The sequence below is a fragment of the Haematobia irritans genome, chromosome 3, assembly GCF_050003625.1.
Source record: "Haematobia irritans isolate KBUSLIRL chromosome 3, ASM5000362v1, whole genome shotgun sequence".
NCBI classification, from domain to species: Eukaryota; Metazoa; Arthropoda; class Insecta; order Diptera; family Muscidae; genus Haematobia; species Haematobia irritans.
In genome coordinates this window covers 180590086-180616282 of record NC_134399.1, presented here as the reverse complement: position 1 = coordinate 180616282, position 26197 = coordinate 180590086, and positions in this window count along the sequence as shown.

The window sequence follows — 26197 nt, the reverse complement described above, 5'->3', positions numbered from 1 at the left end:
TCTATAGAAATAGAATTTTGCCACAAGTTTCCATAGAAATAAAATTTTGACAAAATTTTCTATAGAAATAAAATGTTGACAAAATTTTTTATAGAAAAAAAATTTTGACAAAATTTTCTATAGAAATAGAGTTTTGACAACATTTTCTATAGAAGTAGAATTTTGACAAACTTTTCTATAGAAAAAAATGTTGACATAATTTTCCATAGAAAAAAATGTTGACATAATTTTCTAAAAAAAACAATGTTGACAAAATTTTTTATAGAAAAAATTTCTACAAACTTTTCTATAGAAATAAAAAATTGACAAAATTTTCAATAGAAATAAAATTTTGAAAAAATTTTCAATAGAAATAAAATTTTGAAAAAATTTTCTATAGACAAAAATATATAATTTCGACAAAATATTCTATAGAAATAGAATTTGGACAAAATTTTCTATAGAAATAAAATGTTGCCAAAATTTTCTATAGAAATAGAAGCTTGACAAAAATTTCTATAGAAATAGAATTTTGACAAAATTTTCTAAAGAAAAAAAAGTTGACAATTTTCTCTAGAGAAAAAAAATTTGACAAAATTTTCTATAGAAAAAAAAAAATTTTACAAAATTTTCTATAGAAATAAAAAATTGACAAAATTTTCAATAGAAATAAAATGTTGACAAAATTTTCTTTAGAAATCAAATTTGGGAAAATTTTCTATAGAAATAAAATTTGTTGTTTTTTTTTTTATTTTATTTTTTTTTTTATTTCAGCTTAAAACCATACATTGACTAAACTACAAGAGTAGCTTAACCAACAGAGGAAAAGAATGTTTGTCAAATTTATTTGGGCAAAGCCCTATAGACTGCAAGATGGTTGGATGGACGCACGTTTCGGAATTACCACATCCCTCATCAGCATCCTCTACTTGCAGCAAAACTATCAACCAATTATCAGAATAAATTCAGGCAGTTTATTAAACCCAACAAAAACCACACTTGAACCCTGCGAAAAAAGGTTTTACATTGATAGCCGGCTTATGCCGAAATAAATTCGAAACAAACATATCTCTTTTCCTATGCCACTGTCAAATCATCGATTTGAATTCACATGGCTGGGTTTATTTTGAGCGTGCCTCCTCTTCTTTTTCCATTTGTTTTGTTTTGTTATTGTTGGTTTTGTTCTTTAAGCATTGTTGTTGTTTTTTTTTATTTCAGCTTAAAACCATACATTGACTAAACTACAAGAGTAGCTTAACCAACAGAGGAAAAGAATGTTTGTCAAATTTATTTGGGCAAAGGCTTTGTGGTTTTTGTTGGGTTTAATAAACTGCCTGAATTTATTCTGATAATTGGTTGATAGTTTTGCTGCAAGTAGAGGATGCTGATGAGGGATGTGGTAATTCCGAAACGTGCGTCCATCCAACCATCTTGCAGTCTATAGGGCTTTGCCCAAATAAATTTGACAAACATTCTTTTCCTCTGTTGGTTAAGCTACTCTTGTAGTTTAGTCAATGTATGGTTTTAAGCTGAAATAAAAAAAACAACAACAATGCTTAAAGAACAAAACCTACAATAACAAAACGAAATAAAATTTTGACAGAATTTCTCAACAAAAAAATCGTCGCAAAAAAAGTAGCACAAATGTTCTTTTTGGATCCCGAAGTGGTGCAAAAGCGACGAATTTAATATGGGCTTCTCATAGGACAGATGTCCACCATTTCAACAGCCTTTGCACTGAATATGAATCACTTTTAGGGTGTGATCTGAATTCAGTGTTTTGGATGTGAATTAAAGAATTCTGCGATATTTTGATAAATAAATAATTTTAAAATTTTTTTATGATTTTTAGTGCACTCTATCGATTGTCTGAAACGTTTGGCCTGATATATTTTCAAAAATTCGCAATTTTTCTGGATTGGATTTCGGAGTTTTATCGACAAAATTTTAATAATTTTTTCCATTATATTAATTCTTACTCTGTTTTTAATCTATTTGAAACAAAACAACTTAAAATTACCCCCAAAAAAATATGAAAAAAGCGAGTTATGAAAAATTGAATTAAATGAACTTCCTGTGTAGTTAAAATATAGAACATCTTTGGCAGGACATTTTTGGAAGTGCATTTAAAGTTGTGCCTTTAGAAGAACTTCCAATTTTTTTTTGCTGGATTTCTATAGAAACAAAATTTTGACAAAATTTTCTATAGAAGATTTTTTTGTTTGGTTGTTTTTTTGGTAGAATTTTCTCAAAATATCATATCAATTCAATTTTATTCTAGAAAATGAATGCAATGAATGTTTTGTTTGGAGATCATGAAAAAAAACTGGTGCAATTTGTTATGTTCTATTTTTTTTTTTTTTTTCAAATTCGAGGCTTCTTATTTATAGTAACTATTTCGTGGCACTTTAAGAACGTAGTTTTTACAACATATATAGGTTTGCTTGATGGTTTCGTGAATTATTTAAAACAAAAAAATATGTTTATTGACCAATTATTAGCAATACACAGGATACGTTGACCATACACTAGACATTGACCATGCAAAAAACGAACATGTTCCACCATCAGTTATCACGAAACATGATACCTTATATCTATTTTACTACATGGCCATTTTGTAATTCAGATATAATACCCTCCAAAAAAAAAAGAAAATAAAATAATGCTACTGTTGAAGCTCTTATTTGATTAAATTTCCCTTGTACATGTTAATCTAATGTCGTGTCAGCCATATATAGATTTCTCTACAACGATGTGGCACTTTTGGCCTGCCTGTCTGCCAGCCAGTCAGCCTGTGTGTTATTTTAGCAGTTGAGGAGGCACAAACCCAAGAAAAACATGAAACGGAAGATTTAAGGTTTTATCGTGCACAACAAAGTGCACTCATGCCAAGAAGGACATGACACTGATGTAATGCCTTACATTATGGCAACGCCGCAATAGCAGCAGCACCAGCCTGCACCACTTTTAATTCCTTTGCCAGCTCCATTGAAGTTTATAGTGAACAAGCCTTTTTTGGTGTTTGTTAGGGTTTTTGTGTGTTAGTTTCATTGTTTTTGGGTTTTGTTTTTTTTTTTTTTATTTCAGTTACTCCTATTTTAGTTTTGTGACATTGTCGAAATTTTTTTTTGGGGGAGGGGAGATAGGAGTAAATGGCTTATAGTAAACATTGTACAAAATTAAGTAATTTTTGCTTACTATTTTTACCACCTCACACATAAAAAAATGAAAGCGTAGCATGTACTAAAAAATGTCCTAAAAAACGAACAAGGGCATAAAATCATTTGTAAGTGCAACTTAATGATGATCTCTATGCACAATAATGACGATGCTGGCAATGATGAGGATAAAGTTAAGTAGAGCAGCAAATCTGGCGCCTTAGAATTTGTATTTTAGCAATGAAATAAACAGCGCAGCAGAGGGCCCTTCAAATATAAAAAAGGGTTTACAAATATGAAAAAAAAAAAAACAAACTTAAGCATCCTTTAGATTAAAGGATTGAAAAAAGGGATTTTATAGGATGGAACCTATAAGAAATATGTATATTAATTTTTGTATTATTTATTAAAATTAAAAAATATAAAAACTATTAACCCACTAATGTTGATTAATGGCAAAGGGAAGAAATAAATGAAATAGACAAAAATAAAAATAATAATAATAAAATAAAACAAGTATATAAGTCAATAAATTCGGCCCGGCCGAAACTTAAATACCCACCACCATGCATCAGGCTGGTTAATTGAACCTATATAAAATTTCAGGTTGGTTTGATGACAGATGTTCTCCCTAGCAGATGGGTTCTAATGGTAATCTTCCAGAAGTTACATTTACAATTTCTACATATGGAGGCAGATTCTGGATTTATAAGACTCAGTTTTGTTTGAGTTTTAAAGGAATCATAAATATCTCATCAAAATGAGCTTGAAAATCCGAAAGAATAACACGTTTCATATAATTCGAGAAGCAAACTCGGGACATTTTTACTTTTAGTTTCGTGCAATTTAGATGACAAGTGCGCATTCTATCCTTATAGTTAAATAGGTAGACTGGTCTATATTAGGATTAAAAAATTTACAAATTCACGACGATCGAATAAAATAGTGGTGTCTAGAGGCCCAAGAACTCAAAACGGGGCGATCTGTCTATATGGATGCCACACAAAAATAAAGATCGTGATCTATGGAGTCTATATGAAAATATGAACCGATACACCCCAACTTCGGCACACTTCTGGTGGACCTAAAGAATTTCTAGATTTCCAATTTCAGACAAATCGCATGAATATTGAGGGGAATCACTTTATACGTGAGGTATATCAAAGCTTGGACTGGTATACACCATATTTGACAAATCTCGTTGTGTACCTAAAGTACCAAAGGCAAATCTGGAGATCGGTTTATATGGGGGCTATACCAAAACGTGGACCGATATCCATCATATTCGCTACAACTCTTTTTGGACCTAAAATACCTTTACATTTAGAATTTCAGCCAAATCGTATAAAAATTGAGGTCCCTAGACGCTCAAAAATTCAAATCGGGAAATCGGTCTATATAGGGTTTATAGCAAAACATGGAACGATACACACCATATTTACCATATCTCTTCGTGGACCTAAAATATATAAAAATTTGAAATTTCAGGCAAATCGGATAAAAATTGCGGTGTTTAGAAGCCCAAGAATTCAGATTTGGAGATCGGGCTATACTAAAACGTCATATTCACCACAACCCCTTGTGGACCTAAAATACCTTCACATTTTGAATTTCAGCCAAATTGTATGACAATTGCGATGTCTAGACGCTCAAGAATTCAAATCGGGAGATCGACCTATATATACCAAAAAATGGGTCGATATACATCACTAAGATTAATTTAATTGGGGAGCCACCGTGCTGCAATGGTTCGCATGTCCGCCTTGCAAGCAAAAAGTTTTTCAGCGGTGGATTATCCCACCTCAAACTCACCAAAACTTCTCTATGTGGTTTCACTGCAATGTGGAACGCCGTTCGGACTCGGCAAAAATTTTATTTCTATAGAAAATTTTGTCAAATTTTATTTCTATAGAAAATTTTGTCAAAATTGTATTTCTATAGAAAATTTAGTCAAAATTTTATTTCAATAGAAAAATTTTTCAAAATTTTATTTCAATAGAAAAATTTTTCAAAATTTTATTTCTATAGAAAAATTTGTCAAAATGTTATTTCTATAGAAAATTTTATCAAAATTTTATTTCTATAGAAAATGTTGTCAAAATTTTACTTCTATAGAAAATTTTGTCAAAATTTTATTTCTATAGAAAATTTTATCAAAATTTTACTTCTATAGAAAATTTTGTCAAAATTTTATTTCTATAGAAAATTATGTTAAAATTGTATTGCTATAGAAAATGTTGTCAAAATTTTATTTCTATAGAAAATTAGGTCAAAATTTTATTTCTATAGAAAATTTTGACAAAATTTTATTTCTATAGAAAATTTTGTCAAAATTTTATTTCTATAGAAAGTTTTGTCAAAATTTTATTTCTATAGAAAATTTTGTCAAAATTTTATTTCTATTGAAAATTTTGTCAAAATTTTATTTCTATAGAAAATTTTGTTAAAATCTTATTTCTATAGAAAATTTTGTCAATATTTTATTTCTATAGAAAATTTTGTCAAAATTTTATTTGTATAGAAAATTTTGTCAAAATTGAATTTCTATAGAAAATTTTGTCTAAATTTTATTTCTATAGAAAATTTTGACAAAATTTTATTTCTATAGAAAATTTTGTCAAAATTTTATTTCTATAGAAAGTTTTGTCAAAATTTTATTTCTATAGAAAGTTTTGTCAAAATTTTATTTCTATAGCAAATTTTGTCAAAATTTTATTTCTATTGAAAATTTTGTCAAAATTTTATTTCTATAGAAAATTTTGTTAAAATTTTATTTGTATAGAAAATTTTGTTAAAATTGTATTCCTATAGAAAATGTTGTCAAAATTTTATTTGTATAGAAAATTTTGTTAAAATTGTATTCCTATAGAAAATTTTGTCAAAATTTTATTTCTATAGAAAGTTTTGTCAAAATGTTATTTCTATAGAAAAATTTGTCAAAATTTTATTTCTATATGAAAATTTGTCAAAATGTTATTCCTAAAAAAAAATTTATTTCTACAAAAAAATTTGTCAAAATTTTATTTCTATAGAAAATTTTGTCAAAATTTTATTTCTATTGAAAATTTTGTCAAAATTTTATTTGTATAGAAAAATTTGTCAAAATTTTATTTCTATAGAACAATTTGTCAACATTTTATTTCTATAGAATTTTTTTCAAAATTTTATTTCTATAGAAAATTTTGTCAACATTTTATTTCTATAGAAAATTTTGTCAAAATTTTATTTCTATAGGAAATTTTGTCAAAATTTTATTTCTATCGACAATTTTGTCAACATTTTATTTCTATTGAAAAATTTGTTGAAATTTTCTTTCTATAGAAAATTTTGTCAAAATTTTATTTCTGTAGAAAATTTTGTCAAAATTTTATTTCTATAGAAAATTTTGTCACAATTTTATTTCTATAGAAAGTTTTGTCAACATTTATTTCCTCTTGTATCCTTAAATGTAGGTTGCAAATGTATTGCTCCAAATGCATTACAAATCTATGACCAATATTCAGCTGTAACAATATCAAATCAATGCGTCTTGTTAGGGTTTGGAAACCCTATCAACATTATTTGCTACCCTTATATCATAACCCTTTATCGATTCGTTACAAAAACCCAAAATAAAATTTGTCGACAGAGTTTTTCTCACACAATGCCATCAATAAAGCGTAACACATGAAGCTAAAGTAACATGTCAGCTGACAATATTTATGACTACGGATATTTGTGCTCATATGCGAGAACTAAAAGTATAAAAAATAGAGTTATTTTCGCTTTTTTTCGTGGCATCAACAATTTGCATGCATATGCACAAAACAATAAATACATTCACTCATTCTCACACACACACACGCACACAGATACACTTGTGTAAACTATATCCTTTTATTTATATGGAAACCATTTATTTGTGAGGATGTGTTAAGTAATATCTGCCAATAACAAAAAATAAAAAGTTGTTGCAGTAGAACTCCTGAAACTTTTTGTTTCAACATTTTTAATTAAATTTGTCAATTTTATGCTTCACTTTCTCTATGATGATGAAAAAAAAAAAAAAACAAAAATCGAAATCTGAGCCAGAAACTACGAGAGACATTAATTACCTATATTTTCGTAAAGGAAAAAAATATTTCGATTAAGGTCAAGTACACATTTATATTAAAATAAATTTTCAGGTGAAATATGATATTGCAATCAATTGAGAAAAATGTATAAAGTTGTCAAATATGCTCTTTTTATACCCACCACCATAGAATGGTTGTTTGCCGTTCCGTTTGTAACACATCGAAATATCGATTTGCGACTATATAAAGTATATATATATATATATATATATATATATATATATATATATATATATATATATATATATATATATATATATATATATATATATATATATATATATATATATATATATATATATATATATATATATATATATATATATATATATATATATATATATATATATATATATATATATATATATATATATACTTTATATAGTCGCAAATCGATATGTCCATCTATCTGTCTGTTGTAATCAAACTACAGCCTTCAATAATGGCCCTATCGTCTTGAAATTTGGCACAGATTCGTTTTTTGTTTGCAGGCAGGTCAAGTTCAAAGATGGGCTATATCGGTCCAAGTTTTGACATAGTCCCCATATAAACCGCACGCTCACAAAAAATCGCTTCTGTAATATATACTCCCAAACATATTTTTCTTCAAGCATATACATTTTGGGCTATTGTCCAAACATTTATATGTTTGATCTCTTCCAATATATAATATGTTTGAAAGCATATTGGTCTAAACAATATATGTTTGGGTAGTCGAAGTTCCAAGCATTTTGTATTTTTGCATCCAAATTCAATAATGTTGTCTTCCAAAAAACAATATGTTATTATGTGAACATATAATATGTTTGGAAGCATTTTGCACCCAAAAATATTATATGCTTAAAAAAAATTCTCCCAAACAATATTGTGCTCAAAATTTTATTTATTTATTTATATATTTACAATCATAATGAATTATGAAAATAAACAGGTAATATAGGTGCTAACAACATAGGTTTTCGACCTGAATGCTCAAAATTTTGTTTCTGCCCAATTGTATATTCCCCCACATCTTTCTCACTTCCACGAGATTTTTTAGTTCTTAGCACCTTTTTCTGTAATACAAACATTGTAGAGGAAATTATTCAATTGTATGATTTTTTTTTATTTTAATTTTACCTTTTGCCGGACGGGGATTCGAACAGCGGACCACACAGTTTGTAAGGATCAAAGAAGTAGCTGATCAATTGCCCAAGGAAAAATAAAATGTTAATTTTGTAATAACAAGCAACAACCACCAACTTAATTCAATGTCGCTCCCTGTTAAATAGCGCTCCTAGCTACTAAACACATATATGTTTATAGGCTATTTCTAAATTAATATATGTTTGCATCCAAGCATATTATATTTACAAACATTTTATGTCCCAAACATAATATGTTCTAACATATTAACATATATGTCCCAAACATGTTATGCTAGTTTATGAACATTATATGCTTGCACTCAAAAATATTGTGTTTAAAAATTTGTGTTCCAAACATATAATGTTTATAGCCAAACATATGAAAAACAGTCTTTTTCATCCGTGCGATTTCTCGATTTGGGGTCTTGGGCTTATAAAAACCGTAGTTTTTATGCAATTTGCCTGAAATTAAAAATCTAAAGGTAATGGTGCCCATCGGTCCATGTTTTGGTATAGCCTCCCATATAGACCGATTTCCCGATTTTTATTCTTGGGCGTGTAGAAACTGTATTTTCCATCCGATTTGCCTGAAATTGAAAACTGTGTGTATCGGTCCATGTTTCGGTATAGTCCTCATATAGACCGATTTCCCGATTTGCCTGAAATTGGAAGTATTTTAGGACCACAAATAGTTGTGTCGAATATGGTGTGGATCTGTCAAAGGTTTAATTTAGCCTCCACATAGCCCTAGTCCCGATTTGACTTCTTGAGCGTCTAGACATCCGAACTTTCAGCCGATCTATCTGAAATTCAAAATCTAGAGGTATTTTTGGGTTCATAAATAAATGTGCCGAATATGGTTTGTATCGGTCCACGCTTTGGTGTAACCACCATTTTTATCCGATCTGCCTGAAATTCAAAATTTGGAAATATAGCCCCCATATAAACCCATCCCCAGATATGGTTTGCGGATCCTCAAAGAGAAGCAAATTTCATCCGATACGGCTGAAATTTGGTACATGGTATAAGTATATAGTCTCTAACAACCATGCAAGAATTAGTCCATATCGGTCAATCATTATATATAGACCCCATATAAACCGATCCCCAGATATGACTTCCGGAGCCTCTTGCAGGAGCAAAATTCATACGATCCAGCTGAAATTTCGTACATGCAGTTGCTATATGGTCTCTAACAACCATGCAAAAATTGGTCCACATCGGTTCATAATTATATATAAACCGATCCCCAGATATGACTTCCGGAGCCTCCAAGAGAAGGTAAGATCTCTAACAACCATGCAAAAATTGGTCTACATCGGTCCATAATTATATATAGCCCCCATATAAATCGATCCCCCGATTTGGCTTGCGGAGTCTCTAAGAGAAGCAAATTTCAACCGATCCGGCTGAAATTTGGTACATGATGTAAGTATATGGTCTTTAATGACCATGCAAAAATTGGTCAACATCGGTCAATAATTATATATAGCCGCCATATAAACCGATCACCAGATTTGACCTACGGAGCCTCTTGGAAGACCAAAATTCATCTGATTCAGTTTTAAATTTGGTACGTGGTGTTAATATATGGCCTCAAACACCAATGCAAAAATTGTTCGAAATCCTCCATAATTATATATAGGCCCCATATAAACCGATCCCCAAATTTGACCTCAGGAGCCCCTTGGAAGAGCAGAATTCATCCGATTCGGTTGAACTTTGGTACGTGGTGTATATGTTATCCAACAACAATGCAGGAATTGGTTCATATAAGCCCATAAGTATATATAGCCCCCATATAAACCGATCCCCAGATTTGACCTCCGGTGCCTTTTGGAGAAGCAAAATTCATTCGATGTGGTTGAAATTTGGTACGTGGTGGTAGTATATGATATTTAACAGCCATGCCAAAAGTGGTCTATATCAGTCCATAATCATATATAGCCCCCATATAAACCGATCCCGAGATTTGGTTTTGGAGCCTCTTGGAGGAGCAAATTTCATCCGAGTCAGTTGAAATTTGACTCCATGTCGGTCTATAGTTATATATAGCCCTCAGATAAATCGATCCCCAATCACAAAAAAATTGGTCCATATCAAGTTCATAATTGTATATAGCCCCCATATAAGCGACCCCCATATTTCAATTCTGGCTCTTTACCACGTATGGAATAACTCACAATTTAGAAAACGATGTTAAGAAGTTTTACGATACCACAACCCAAGTAATTCGATTGTGGATGACAGTCTTTAGTAGAAGTTTCTATGCAATCCATGGAGGAGAGTACATAAGCTTCGGCCTGGCCGAACTTAAGTCCCTATATAGTTGTTTCTATTTATATACCCACTGAAATTAAGAATATTTTAATTTTTTTGCTTAAATAGCGTAAAACAACAGATTTTTTTATATCATAATACAAGAACATTTTGTGAAGTGAACAAATATACATGGAGGAAAGTACAGCCGTGACCAATTTTAAATAACCACCATCATGAATCAAATATAATAGTTTCCTTTGAAAGTCTCGTCGTAGACTTGAAAATATATAGAGTTTCAGGTTAGCTGAAAAAAAAATATTGTCGTGACGCCAAAAATTTCATGTCCTTAAAATACGAATGCAAATTTTGCTTAGCAAAATATAAAGTTTTTTCCATGTCCAAAAATCGATACATTTTTCAATGAAGCCGTTTTGTCCTTATAGCAAAGTGATCCGACTTACAAATGGGCATTTTTATATGAAAGAGAATTTTATTTGACTAAGGTCAAATTGACTTTAATAATTCTGAAAAATTCTTCAAAATTAATGAATTTGCCTTTAAATTTGTTGACTTGTTGTATCTTTTTTTTTTAAAAACCTTTTTTACTTGAAACATAGTATAATTGAAAATTTAAGTTGTTGTTAACACGTTTTTAATGGAAATGATTAAAATTCCATTTATCTCTTATTTTATAAATTTCTAAAATATTTGTTACATTTGTCATTGTCAAAATGATGTAAATCTATGGAGGAATAGAATTCGCATGGTTATATAAAAATATTTCCTACAAATTAAATTACATTTAATTCATTCAATCAAGTGTCTTACTTTTAAGACATTTTTCAAACAATTTCACTACATTCTACATCTGTTAGGTACGTATTCGAACAAATGGGAATGCAAAGTAAAATGGCATTTAATAAGGGCTTAAATGAATTCAATTTGAATTGCCATTGCCATTGCTATGCATGATACATTTCATTTTGCCACATCCAGGAGACCTTTAAACCCTTTTTGGAAAAGCTTTTAACAATTTCCTTGAAATTCTTTTACTTTTGTTCCATCCATTTCCTTGTTGTATGGCTGTTGATAGATGATGAAGTCTGATGATGACGATAGTGTTAGAATCATCGAGTGAACTTAGATGTTTAACAAAATTTCAAATGTAAATTGTCTTAATTTCACTGTCATTTCACTATGCCACTAGGAAGTTATTTTCTTCGTTTGCTCGTCATTGGCACATTTTCACCAGCCAACCAACAATGTGAAGTTGCTTGTCAAATTTTGAAGTAAAAGCTCAAGGCGAAATTTAGCTTTCCTTTCCATTTTTTGTCAAGTTGCAAGTGAAGTGAATGGATGGATGGATGATGTAACACACATAGACACACACATTGACATAATACACTTTACCAATGGCACTTTTCGTTTCGAATTCTTACTTTTTCCTTTGTAGTTTTTGGTGTTAATGACACATTCCCTTCGTCTCTTAATTTCTATTCTCCTTCGCAATAGTAGTAATGAATTAAAAGCATTTACATTTGTAAATAGGGTGAAAATAATTGCTTTCTATTTACAAAATAATTTTACGAATTTGTTAGCAAGAGCCAAAGATGTATAAGGACATAAATCCTTATAGAATGAAACATAGTAGAAGTAAGGAATAAAATTTTAATTTTGACATTGGCAAAGTATATTGTTTTATTCGTAGAATTCCTGATGTTTTGATAGATTTTGCAAAATATTCCTCTCCAACTAAGAGGTACTTAAATTTTCTATGGAATTAAAATTTTGACAAAATTTTCTATAGAAATATAAAAATTGTATTTCAACAAAATGTTATATACATATAAAACAGAAATAGAAATAAAATGTTGAGACATTTTTCTAGAGAAATAAAATTTTGATAAAATTTTCTATAAAAATAAACTTTTGAAAAATGTTTGTATAGAAATAAAATTTTGACATATTTTTCTATAGAAATAAAATATTCAGAACTTTTTCTATAGATATAAAACAAAATTTTATATACAAATAAACTTTTGAAAAAGGTTTCTATAGAAATAAAATGTTGAGAAATTTTTCTATAGGAATAAAAAATTGACAAAATCTTCTAAAGAAATAAAATTTTGACAAATTTTTCTATACTCGTAGAAATAAAATTTTGACAAAATTTTCTATAGCAATAAATGTTTGACAAAATTATCTATAGAAATCAAATTTTGACAAAATTTTCTATAGAAATAAACCTTTGAAAAATATTTCTATAGAAATAAAATGTTGAGAAATGATCCTATATGAATATATATTATTTCTATAGAAATAAAATGTTGAGAAATTTTTCTATAGGAATAAAAATTTGACAAAATCTTCTAAAGAAATAAAATTTTGACAAATTTTTCTATACTCGTAGAAATAAAATTTTGACAAAATTTTCTATAGAAATAAATGTTTGACAAAATTATCTATAGAAATCCAATTTTGACAAAATTTTCTATAGAAACAAACCTTTGAAAAATATTTCTATAGAAATAAAATGTTGAGAAATGATCCTATATGAATATATATTATTTCTATAGAAATAAAATGTTGAGAAATTTTTCTATAGGAATAAAAATTTGACAAAATCTTCTAAAGAAATAAAATGTTGACAAATTTTTCTATACTCGTAGAAATAAAATTTTGACAAAATTTTCTATAAAAAAAAAAACTTTTGACAAAATTTTCTATAAAAAAAAATTTGACAAAATTTTCTATAGATATAAAATATTGACATATTTTTATATAGTAGTAAAATTTGGAGAAAAAAAATTATAGATATAAAATTTTTACAAAATTTTCTATAGAAATAAAATTTAGACAAAACTTTTCTACAGAAATAAAATTTTGACAAAATTATCTATATATATAAAATTTTGACAAAATTTTCTATTGATATAAAATTTTGACAAATTTTTCTATAACAGAAAAATTTTAAAAATTGTTTATAGAAATAAAATTTTTACAAAATTTTCTATAGAAATAAAACTTTGACAAAACTTTTCTACAGAAATAAAATGTTGACAAAATTTTCTATATAAATAGAATTTTGTAAAATATTTTTTTTTGAAAATGAAATTTTGACAAAACTTTCTATAGAAATAAAATTTTGACAAAATTTTCTATAGAAATGAAATTTTGACAAAATTTTCAATAAAAATAAAATTGTGACAAAATTTCCTATAGAAATAGAATATTTATAAAATTTCCTGCATACATAATCTTTTGACAAAATTTTCTATAGAAATAAAATTTTGACAAAATTTTCTATAGAAATAAAATTTTGACAAAATTTTCTTTTGAAATTAAATTTTGACAAAATTTTCTATAGAAGTACATTTTTGACAAAATGTTCTATAGTAATTAAATTTTTGACAAACTCTCCTATAGAAATAAAATTTTGAAAAAATTTGCCACAGAAATAAAATTTGTATATAATTTTCGCAGAAATAAAATTTTTACAAAATTTCCTGCAGACATAAACTTTTGACAAAAGTTTCTATAGAAATAAAATTTTGACAAAATTTTCTATAGAAATGAAATCTTCACAAAATTTTCTATAGAAATGAAATTTTCACAAAATTTTCTATAGAAATGAAATTTTGACAAAATTTTAATGAAGATAATGAAGAAATAAATATGAAGAAATAATAATGAAGAAATAAAATTTTGACAATTTTTTTTTTGAATAAAATTTTGATAACATTTTTTTTAAAATAAAATTTTGACAATTTTTTTTGTAAATAAAATTTTGACAATATTTTCTATAGAAATAAAATTTTGACCAAATTTTCTATAGAAATAAAACTTTTGAAAAATTTTCTACAGAAATAAAATTTTGACGAAATTTTCTATAGATATAAAATTTTGACAAATTTTTCTATAACAGTAAAATTTTTAAAAATTTTTTTATAGACATAAAATTTTTACAAAATTTTCTATAGAAATAAAGTTTTGACAAAATGTTCTATAGAAATACAATTTTGACAATATTTTCTAAAGAAATAAAATGTTGACAAAATTTTCTATAGAAATAAAATTTTTACAAAATTTTCTATAGAAATAAAATTTTTACAAAATTTTCTATAGAAATGAAACTTTGACAAAACTTTTCTACAGAAATAAAATGTTGACAAAATTTTCGTTAGAAATAATATTTTGACAAAATTTTTTTTTATAGAAATAAAACTTTAAAAAAATAATGTATAGAAATAAAATTTTGGACAAAAAATCTATAGAAATAAAATTTTGAAAAAAAAATCTGTAGAAACAGTTTTCTGTAGAAAAAAAATTAAACAAAAATTCTATTGAAAAACTGTAGAAATAAAAGTTTGACAAAATCTTCTATAGAAATAATTTTTTGACCAAATTTCCAATAGAAAAAAATTGGCAAAATTTCCTATAGAAATAAAATAAAAACAAGTATATACAGCCGTAAGTTCGACCAAGCCGAAGCCTATGTACCCTTCACCATGGGTTGCGTAGAAACTTCTTCTAAACACTGCCATCCACAACCAAATTACTTGGGTCGCAGTAGCCCTTGCCGATATCAAGGTATTTTAAAACCTCCTAAAGTTTTGACAAAATTTTCTATAGAAATGAAATTTTAACCAAATTTTCTATAGAAATAAAAGTTTAAAAAAATGTTTATAGAAATAAAATGTTGACAAAATTTTTTATAGAAATAAAATTTTGAAATAGAAATAAATGAAATGATAGAAAATAGAAATAAAATTTTGGTAGATTATTTTTGGCTCGAGTGGCAACCATGTTTATGAACCGATATGGACCAATTTGGGATTGGAGATCGGCTATATATAACTATAAACCGATATGGATCAATTTTGGTATGGTTGTTACCGGCCATATACTAACACCACGTTCCAAATTTGAACCAGATCGGATGTTAGAGACCAAATTTCAACCGGATCGGATGTCGACTAATTTTTGCATGGTTGTTAGAGACCAAATACCAACACCATGTATCAAATTTCAGCCTGATCGGATGAAATTTGCTTCTCTTAGAGGCTCCGTAAGTCAAATCTGGCGATCGGTTTATATGAGGGCTATACGTAAAAGTGGACCGATATGACCCATTTGCAATACCATCCGACCTACATCAATAACAACTACTTGTGACAAATTTCAAGTCGATAGCTTATTTCGTTCGGAAGTTATCGTGATTTCAACAGACTGACGGACGGACGGACATGCTCAGATCGACTCAGAATTTCACCACGACCCAGAATATATATACTTTATGGAGTGTTAGAGCAATATATCGATATGTTACAAACGAAATGACAAAGTTAATATACCCCTATCCTATGGTGGAGGGTATAAAAATTGACAACATTTTCTGTAGGTTAGGTTAGGTGGCAGCCCGATGTATCAGGCTCACTTAGACTATTCAGTCCATTGTGATATCAAATTGGTGAACTTCTCCCTTATCACTGAGCGCTGCCCGATTCCAAGTTAAGCTCAATGACAAGGGACCTACTTTTATTATCCGAGTCGTTCCACATTGCAGTGAAACCACTTAGAGAAGCTAACCATTGCACCATGGTGGCTCCCATTTTTGTAGAAATAAAAGTTTGACAAAATTTTCTATAAAAATAATTTTTTGATTAAATTTTCAATAGAAATACAATAACAAAAAACATAAAATTTATAAATTTTCTATAAAAATTAAATTTTCTATAGAAATAGAATTTTCTATAATAATATATGACAAATATAAAGATATTACAAAATTTAAAATAATGAAACATTTCTATCGAAGAAAATTTTTTTTCCGGAATAACCACAAAAAACTTCAAAATAAAATTTTTTAAATTTGGTAGAGTTTTGGTAAAAGATTCTTCAAATTCTGATAAATTGCTTTTGGCACGACGTGTTTAAATATCACAAATACCCAGCAAAAAAAGCGTCCCCAAAAAAGTAATGAAAATGTTCTTTTCAGATCCGGAAGTGGTGCAAAATTGACGCAGAAGCGATGAATTTAACATGGGCATGTCATAGGATGGAAGTCCTCCATTTCAACAGCCGTTGCACTGAATTTGCATTACTTCTTTAGATGTGATCCGAATTCAATGTTTTGGATGTAAATTAAAAAATTCTGTGATATTTTGTCAAATAAATAATTTTTATAATTTTTTATCATTTTTAATGGATTCTAACGCTTGTCGGAAACGTTTGACCTCAGATATTTTCAAAAATGCACAATTTTTTCAGATTGGATGTAACATTTTTTTCGACAAAATTTAAATGATTTGTACCATTTTATGAATTCTTACTCTTTTTTTAACCTATTTCAAAAAAAAGTTAAAATTATCCATTAAAAGTATGAAAAAAAAAACAAGTGATAAAAAATTGAATTAAAAGAACATCCTGTATAGTTAAAATAAAGAACATCATTAGGAGTACATCTTCTGGAAGTGCTATTAAAGTTGTGCCTTTGGAAGAACTTCAAAATTTTTTTGGTGGGTAATTGAGCCGAATATTGTGTGTATTGACCCATGTTTTGATATAGCCTCCATATAGACCAATTACCTAATTTGACTTCTTGAGGCCAATTCAAATCAAAATGGCTCTAATATATCCAGAATCTGATCAAGTGTCCATACGTAGGACCTTTAAACTTGACTTCGGGAAATCAATATTTCGATGTGCTACAAACGGAATGGCAAATTTATTATACCTCCATCTGTCATCCATATAGATATTCATCTAGATCAATCTTTCCAACTTAAATTGCGCAGAAAATTTCAACTTTGCCTATATATTTTTTTACGCCTTCTCTGGCGAATTTACTTTCAATGAAATGAAAAATTTTAAGTATGTCAATATATGAATTCTGTAAAATACTTCAAATCCTTTGATTACATGAGACATGACCTCTAACGAGTCTGCATATTCTTATGAGAAATGTTACACATCAATTTTTTCTAACATTTCTTTAAACCAATCATTCGGTAGAATTGAGTCTTATGCATATGCATAATGCCAAAAAAAAAAAACGGAAAAGCAGATATGTAAATATTCTAAAAAAACGAAAGAAAATATTGCAACATATTGTCTGTTTCAAAATAAATCTGTAAGTAAAGCTAAATGGTTTTCATATACCAAGAAGTGGATTTAAACATAGAAAATATATCACAACTATTTTTTTTCATAAAATTATAATTTTTAAATTTAATTATAATTTTATGAAAAAAATAGTTGTGATATATTTTCTATGTTTAAATCCACTTCTTGGTATATGAAAGGTCATTTATAAAATAAAATAGATTCACTTAATTTTTTATTTAACCAAAAATAATTGCATCAAATATTTTTTTTAATAATTTTGTTACCGAAATGGTCACCAAAGGAAAAAAAATTAAACCACCATAAAAGAAAATTTTGACTTATTTTAGAAAATTTTAACTAAAATCTGTAATAAGAGACGATTTGATATAAATTAGTAAATATTTTTAATTCGAGGAAAAATAAATAAAAATTAAATTTTATAAAAATTTTATTAGCGATAATTAAGTATTTAATTTGATAAATTTTAGTAGGTAATTGTGAATGTTTGATACAAAAATATTTTTTCTGTGTAGTCCATTTTTTCAATTAAAATTTTAATTTAAAAAATATTGGTAACATTTTTTCTGTGTATACACACGATTTTAAATTTAATTTCGGGAGCCGTATCACTTAAACCGTTCCATACAATCATATTTCTACCACTAATATCCACATACTATAATTATAATATTTAAAATCTTGTCGTATGTGAAAGCTAAACTAAATAAAATACAAATTCACCTAAAATTCTATATATTACTAAGACGAGGTTTTCTCAAGTCATATTATAATATTTCAATCCTGGTTATGAGTGTTGAAGATTCGACCCTGTCGAATATACTTGTTTTTAAATAAATTATTGATATGAAAATTGCATAAATATGGATTCACTCTCTCCCAATTCACTCCTATTCTAGGAAAAAACATCTCAAATATATTTAAAGAATTTTTTTTTTGAATTTTACTCCACCCAATAAAAGGATGTAAGCACATCAAACCCCTTTTATACCTCATTTTTAGGATATATGTATATTTAGGACTTGCTGAAAAAGACATATAAAACAAAAAAAGCATACGTTTATAATCCATGTGTATATGCATAACAATAAAATACTTTATTGTGACATTTATGCGAATACATATTTGATGAATGTTTTTTTTTTTTTTTCATAAAACAAAATGTTCCATTTTTTATTGTTCATTGATGTAGCATCTAAATATGTATGAAATTTGTAAAATGATTGTATTTAATATCCTTGTTTAGATCTATGAAAATAAAGATAGATAGGATAGAAAAACACAAAATTGAAAATAGGAATAACGTTCACAAAATTCATTCACACATATTTGGACATGTGTGTTTGTGTTTTTATGTTGACAACATAGAGACATCAGTTTTCATTTTTGTATAATATATCGTATATATAACGCAGTTTCAAAGCGATAATAGGATTGCTACTCCATACCATTTGAAAGTAAAATTAAATACCCTTTTCAAAACATTTACAAAATGCATAATAATTTAATTTACATAGATGGAAAAATTTGATCTTAACTTAAGGATTTTGATTCCCAGCCAAAAATGCATCTTCTTTACATTAAATATAATTTGAAAAAGCAATCCAACTTGAAATCTAATTCAAAAACAATATTGCAGTGAGGCCATAGATTGTTTGTCTTTGAGATACGAATGCGAATTTTGCTTGTCATGGAAGATGCATTTTTCTGATATAAATTTTTATTCCTTTTGCTAAAGTCGATACTTTTTTTCCAGTGAAGTTGTTTTCAGGAGGACTTGAGGACACTTCCCGAAGATAAATTTAAAGATTTCACCTATGAGGACTATATCAGATTCTGGATTTATAAGAACCATTTTTGTTTGAGTTTTAGAGGAATCATTAACATCTCTTGTAAGTGTGCAAGAAAATTATAAAATAACGTCTTGATTTGAAATCTTAAATCTGTAGATTTTCACCCGAGATGTAAAATCTGGAAATTTTACATTGAGTTTGCATAATCAGTGCGCCCTCAAGAAGTGAAGTCGGTTTATGTGGAGGCAATACCAAATGGACCGATAAAAATTTAATCCGATACACGTTTTTGTGAGCCTAAAATACCAGAATATTTACAATTTCAGCCAAATCGGATAAAAACTACGGTTTCTAGAAACCCAAGGAGTTAAATCGGGAGATCGTTCTTATGGGGGCTATACTAAAATATGGACCGATACTCACCGTTTTCAGCTCACCTCTGCATGGCCCGAAAATACCTCTAGATTTCCAATACCAATAAAATTACAATTTCAAGCAAATTGTATATAAACTACGGATTCTATTAACCCAAGATGTAAAATCGGGAGATCGGTCTATATGGGGGCTATACCAAAACATTGAACGATACGGACCATTTTCGGCACACCTTTTGATGGTCCTCAAGTACCTCTAGATTTTCAATTTCAGGCAAATTGGATAAAAACTACAGTTTCTATAAGCCCAAGACCCCAAATCGGGAGGTCGGTTTATATGGGAACCATACCAAAACATGGACCTATGCTCACCATTTTTGGCACGCCTCTTTACGGTTTTAAAGTACCTCTCGATTTCAGGTAAATTGGATAAAACTGTGGTTTCTATAAGCCCAAGAAGTAAAATCGGAAGATCGGTCTATATAGAGGCTATACCAAAATATGGACCGATACTCACAATTTTTGGCACACGTATTTTTGGTCCTACAATACCTCTAGATTTCCAATTTCAGGTAAATTGAATAAAAACTGCATATTCTATAAGCCCAAGAAGTAAAATCAGGAGATCGGTCTATATGGAGGCTATACCAAAACATGGACCGATACTCATCATTTTTGGCACACCTCTTTATGGTCATAAAATACCTCTAGATTTCAAATTTCAGGCAAATTGGATAAAAATTACGATTTCTATAAGCCCAAGACCCCAAATCGGGAGGTCGGTTTATATGGGGACTATATCAAAACCTGGACCCATATAGCCCATCTTCGAGCTTGACCTGCCTGCAGACAAAAGACGAGTTTGTACAAAATTTCAGCACGATTGCTTCATTATTGAAGACTGTAGCGTGATTACAACAGACAGCCAGACAGACAGACAGACGCACCCTCACAAAAAATCGCTTCTGTAACATATACTCCCAAACATATTTTGCTTCAAGCATATACATTTTTGGGTATTGCCCAAACATTTGTATGTTTGATCTCTACCAATATATAATATGTTTGAAAGCATATTGGTCTAAACAATATATGTTTGGGTAGTCTAAGTTCCAAACATTTTGTATTTTTGCATCCAAATTCAATAATGTTGTCTTCCAAAAAACAATATGTTATTATGTGACCATATAATATGTTTGGAAGCATTTTGCACCCAAAAATATTATATGCTTAAAAAAAATTCTCCCAAACAATATTGTGCTCAAAATTTTATTTATATATTTACAATCATAATGAATTATGAAAATAAATAGGTAATATAGGTGCTACCAACATAGGTTTTCGACCTGAATGCTCAAAATTTTGTTTCTGCCCAATTGTATATTCCCCCACATCTTTCTCACTTCCACGAGATTTTTTAGTTCTTAGCACCTTTTTCTGTAATACAAACATTGTAGAAGAAATTATTCAATTTTATGATTTTTTATTTTTTATTTTTTTATTTTAATTTTACCTTTTGCCGGACGGGGATTCGAACAGCGGACCACACAGTTTGTAAGGATCAAAGAAGTAGCTGATCAATTGCCCAAGGAAAAATAAAATGTTAAATTTGTAATAACAAGCAACAACCACCAACTTAATTCAATATCGCTCCCTGTTAAATAGCGCTCCTAGCTACTAAACACATATATGTTTATAGGCTATTTCTAAATTAATATATGTTTGCATCCAAGCATATTATATTTACAAACATTTTATGTCCCAAACATAATATGTTCTAACATATTAACATATATGTCCCAAACATGTTATGCTAGTTTATGAACATTATATGCTTGCACTCAAAAATATTGTGTTTAAAAATTTTAAAAATGTTTATAGCCAAACATATGAAAAACAGTCTTTTTCATCCGTGCGGACATCGTTATATCGTCTTAGAATTTCTCCCTGATCAAGAATATATATATATACTTTATATAGTCGGAAATCGATATTTCGATGTGTTACAAACGGAATGACAAACTTATTATACCGTCACCAATCTATGGTGGTGGGTATAAAAATCGCAAAAAAAAAATAATAAAATTTAACTAAAAACAAATAATTTTTTGCAATAAAAATGAAAAGGAACAAATTTGAGTTCCAAATTGCAAGAATGTCTTTGGTGCCATACGAAGTTCAAGATGGGCGTATTGGTAGTAAAATTTACAAATTTAAAGAAATAATTAACTATTTTGTGAGAAGTATGAATTTAGTAAATCTATATGCTTTCTGTATAATTATTCCCGCAAAACTAAAATTTAAAAGAGAATTGTGTCTTAAATGTATCCTTATTTCAATTCTTCGCTTCTTTGCCTTGGAGCCAATATCAAAATCAATAGGGCAGACACCGGCTGTCCGAATGATGGAAACATGCTGTATAAATAATAACTTATAATACCCTGTTCCACAGTGTGGCGCAGGGTATAAAAATAATAGTAACAAACCTAGGCACTATTAAAGGTACATGTTTGAATATTTTTTTCTAATCAATTTAAATTTGTACTTTAAAATAATCAAAGAAGAATTAATTAGCATTACACCGAAATACATTTTGTCTAGACGGTTGTATATGCGCCCATGGCCAAATTGGCAACGACGAAAATTTGTGCAGCGAGACGGTATTATATTTCGCTTTTTGCAGGCGATGGCTAACATTTGATGTGGACATAAAATTAGTTCAAGGTAAAACAAAGTTCATAAGGGGTGGAATAAAACAAAATAAAATAAATAAAAAATATATGTTATTGTAAACGTTAAGACCAAGATTAATATGGCAGAGTAGAAGAAGAAAATTGAATTGAAATAGCCCTTGTTTAGGCATTTAGCATTAAAACCAAGTTTTAAATTACCAAAGAGCATTCTTAAAATTTTCTACTAAATGGCAAGTTAGTCCAAATGGAGTCTTTGTTAAATAAAAAATGGAAGATGAAATAATATCATACCATAAGCCATCTTAAATCTTGATCGGTTCATATAACAGGTTGGCTGATAAGTCCCCGGTCAAACAAAGAAAAACACATTTTTTGTCAAAATTCGTTTTAATTACTCAAGAGTGATATAACGATTATAACCACCTTCCAATTTTTTGATACCATTTTGGTAGTATTGCTTCGGTTTTGCCTCAAAATAGGCCTCAGTTTCGGCGATCAGCTCTTCATTGCAGCCAATTTTTTTCCCTGCGAGCATCTTTTTGAGATCTGAGAACAAGAAAAAGTCGCTGGGGGCCAGATCTGGAGAATAAGGTGGGTGGGGAAGCAATTCGAAGCCCAATTCATGAATTTTTGCCATCGTTCTCAAGGACTTGTGGCACGGTGCATTGTCTTGGGGGATCAATACTTTTATCTTCATATGGGTCCGTTTTTCCGCGATTTCGACCTTCAAACGCTCCAATAACGCCATATAGTAGTCACTGTTGATGGGTTTTCCCTTCTCAAGATAATCGATAAAAATTATTCCATGCGCATCCCAAAAAACAGAGGCCATTACTTTGCCAGCGGACTTTTGAGACTTTCCGCGCTTCGGAGACGGTTCACCGGTCGCTCTCCACTCAGCCGACTGTCGATTGGACTCAGGAGTGTAGTGATGGAGCCATGTTTCATCCATTGTCACATATCGACGGAAAAAGTCGAGTATATTACGAGTTAACAGCTGCAAACACCGCTCAGAATCATCAACAGGTTGTTGTTTTTGGTCAAATGTGAGCTCGCGCGACACCCATTTTGCACAGAGCTTCCGCATATCCAAATATTGATGAATGATATGACCAACACGTTCCTTTGATATCTTTAAGGCCTCTGCTATCTCGATCATCTTCATTTTAAGGCCATTCAAAATCATTTTGTGGATTCTTTTGATGTTTTCGTCGGTAACCACCTCTTTCGGGCATCCACTGCGTTTACCGTCCTCCGTGCTCATTTCACCACGCTTGAATTTTGCATACCAATCAATTATTGTTGATTTCCCTGGGGCAGAGTCCGGAAACTCATTATCAAGCCAAGTTTTTGCTTCCACCGTATGTTTTCCCTTCAGAAAACAGTATTTTATCAAAACACGAAATTCCTTTTTTTCCATTTTTTTCACAATCACAAAATTTGCTTCACAAAAGACGCTCTATCTCACAAACTAATTGACTTACAGACGTCAAATTTTGACACGAATCATTTGAAGGTTGGTACTATATAAAAATAATATGCATTTAATACTAGCTATCTAGCCATCTATGTGTCAGACCGGGGACTTTTCAGCCTACCTGTTATAGGGTCTTAGAGCAATATTTCGATGTGTTACAAACGGAGTTAATATACCTCCATCCTATGGTGGAGGATATAAAAATTGAAGTACTTCTAAGGGCACAACTTTAAAAGCACTTTCAAACAATGTCCTCCAAAGATGTTCTTTATTTAAACTACTCAGGAAGTTCTTTGAGTTCAATTTTTTATAACTCGCGTTTTTCATATTTTAAAAGGGTTATTTAAACTTTTTTGCTTCAAATAGGTTAAAAACAAAGTAAGGTTTAATAAAATGGTACAAATTATTTAAATTTTGTCAAAAAAAAAATGCTAAATCCATTCTAGAAAAATTGCGAATCTTTGAAAATACTTGAGGTCAAAAGTTTCGAACAAAGGTTAGAATGCATTAAAAATCATAAAAAATTATTTATTTGGCAAAATATCAAATTTTTTTTTAATTTACATCCAAAACACTGAATTCCGATCACACCTTAAGAAGTGAAGCAAATTCAGTGCAACGGCTGTGGAATTGGTGGACATCCGTCCTATGACAACCCAGCAATAAATTTGGAAGTTCTTCCAAAGGCACAACTTTAAAAGCACTTCCAATGATGTTCTTTATTTTAACTACCCTGGAAGTTCTTTTAATTCAATTTTTATAACTTGGTTTTTTTCATAGTTTTAATGGGTAATTTTAACTTTTTTTGTTTCAAATAGGTTAAAAGCGGAGTAAGAATTCATAAAATGGTACAAATTATATAAATTTTGTCGGAAAAAAATGCTAAATCCTATCTGAAAAAATTTTGAATTTTTGAAAATATTTGGGGTCAAACGTTTCCGACAAGCGTTAGAATCCACTAAAAATTATAAACAATTATAAAAATTATTTATTTTACAAAATATCACAGAATTTTTTAATTTACGACCAAAACATCGATTCGGATCACACCTAAAGAATTGATGCAAATTCAGTGCACCGGCTGTTTAAAATGGAGGATTTTCGTCCTATGACAAGCCCATGTTAAATTCATCGCTTCTGCGTCAATTTTGCACCACTTCCGCATCCAAAAAGAACATTTACATTACTGTTTTGGCGACGCTTTTTTTTCTGGGAAGCCCATGTTAAATTCATCGCTTCTGCGCCAATTTTGCATCACCTCCGGATCCAAAAAGCACATTTTCATTACTTTTTTAGCGACGCTTTTTTGCTGGGATGTTGTAGACCTTCGTTTCCTACACGACAACAAAATATGAAGTGATTTGCCTTTCGACGTGGTGGAACCAATATAAATGTTCTTTCGTTCAAAATAAAGCTATCGATCGATATAGAGAAACAGGGCATATGATCAATCATTTATTTAAAATTTCTTTATTTTAAATAAATTCTCAGTAATGTGCTAATCCTAAAATTTAGGTTGTATAATCTAATAGACCAACATGGAGGCACCGTGGTGCAGTGGTTAGCATGCCCGCCTTGCATACACAAGGTAGTGGGTTCGATTCCTGCTTCGACCGAAGACCAAAAAGTTTTTCAGCGGCGGATTATCCCACCTCAGTAATGCTGGTGACATTTCTGAGGGTTTCAAAGCTTCTGTAAGTGGTTTCACTGCAAGGTGGAACGCCGTTCGGTCTCGGCTATCTTTTTTATAGCCCAGTCCCTTGCCATTGAGCTTAACATGGAATCGGGCAGCACTCAGTGATAAGAGAGAAGTACATCAATGTGGTATCACAATGGACTGAATAGTCTAAGTGAGCCTGATACATCGGGCTGCCACCTAACCTAACCTAACCTAACCTAACCTAACAGTGTTTGTTGCAATGTATATACCGATATTTTAAATTTATTGGGAATATAAATCAAGCTATACGTACAACTTCTATTCGTATTTCTAATTTGTTTATGTGCTTTAAATAGGAAATCAACATTTATTCCCTTATTTATTTTTTTTAATGCTTAAAATCGCCAGTAAAACTTTCAAATAAATTTTCT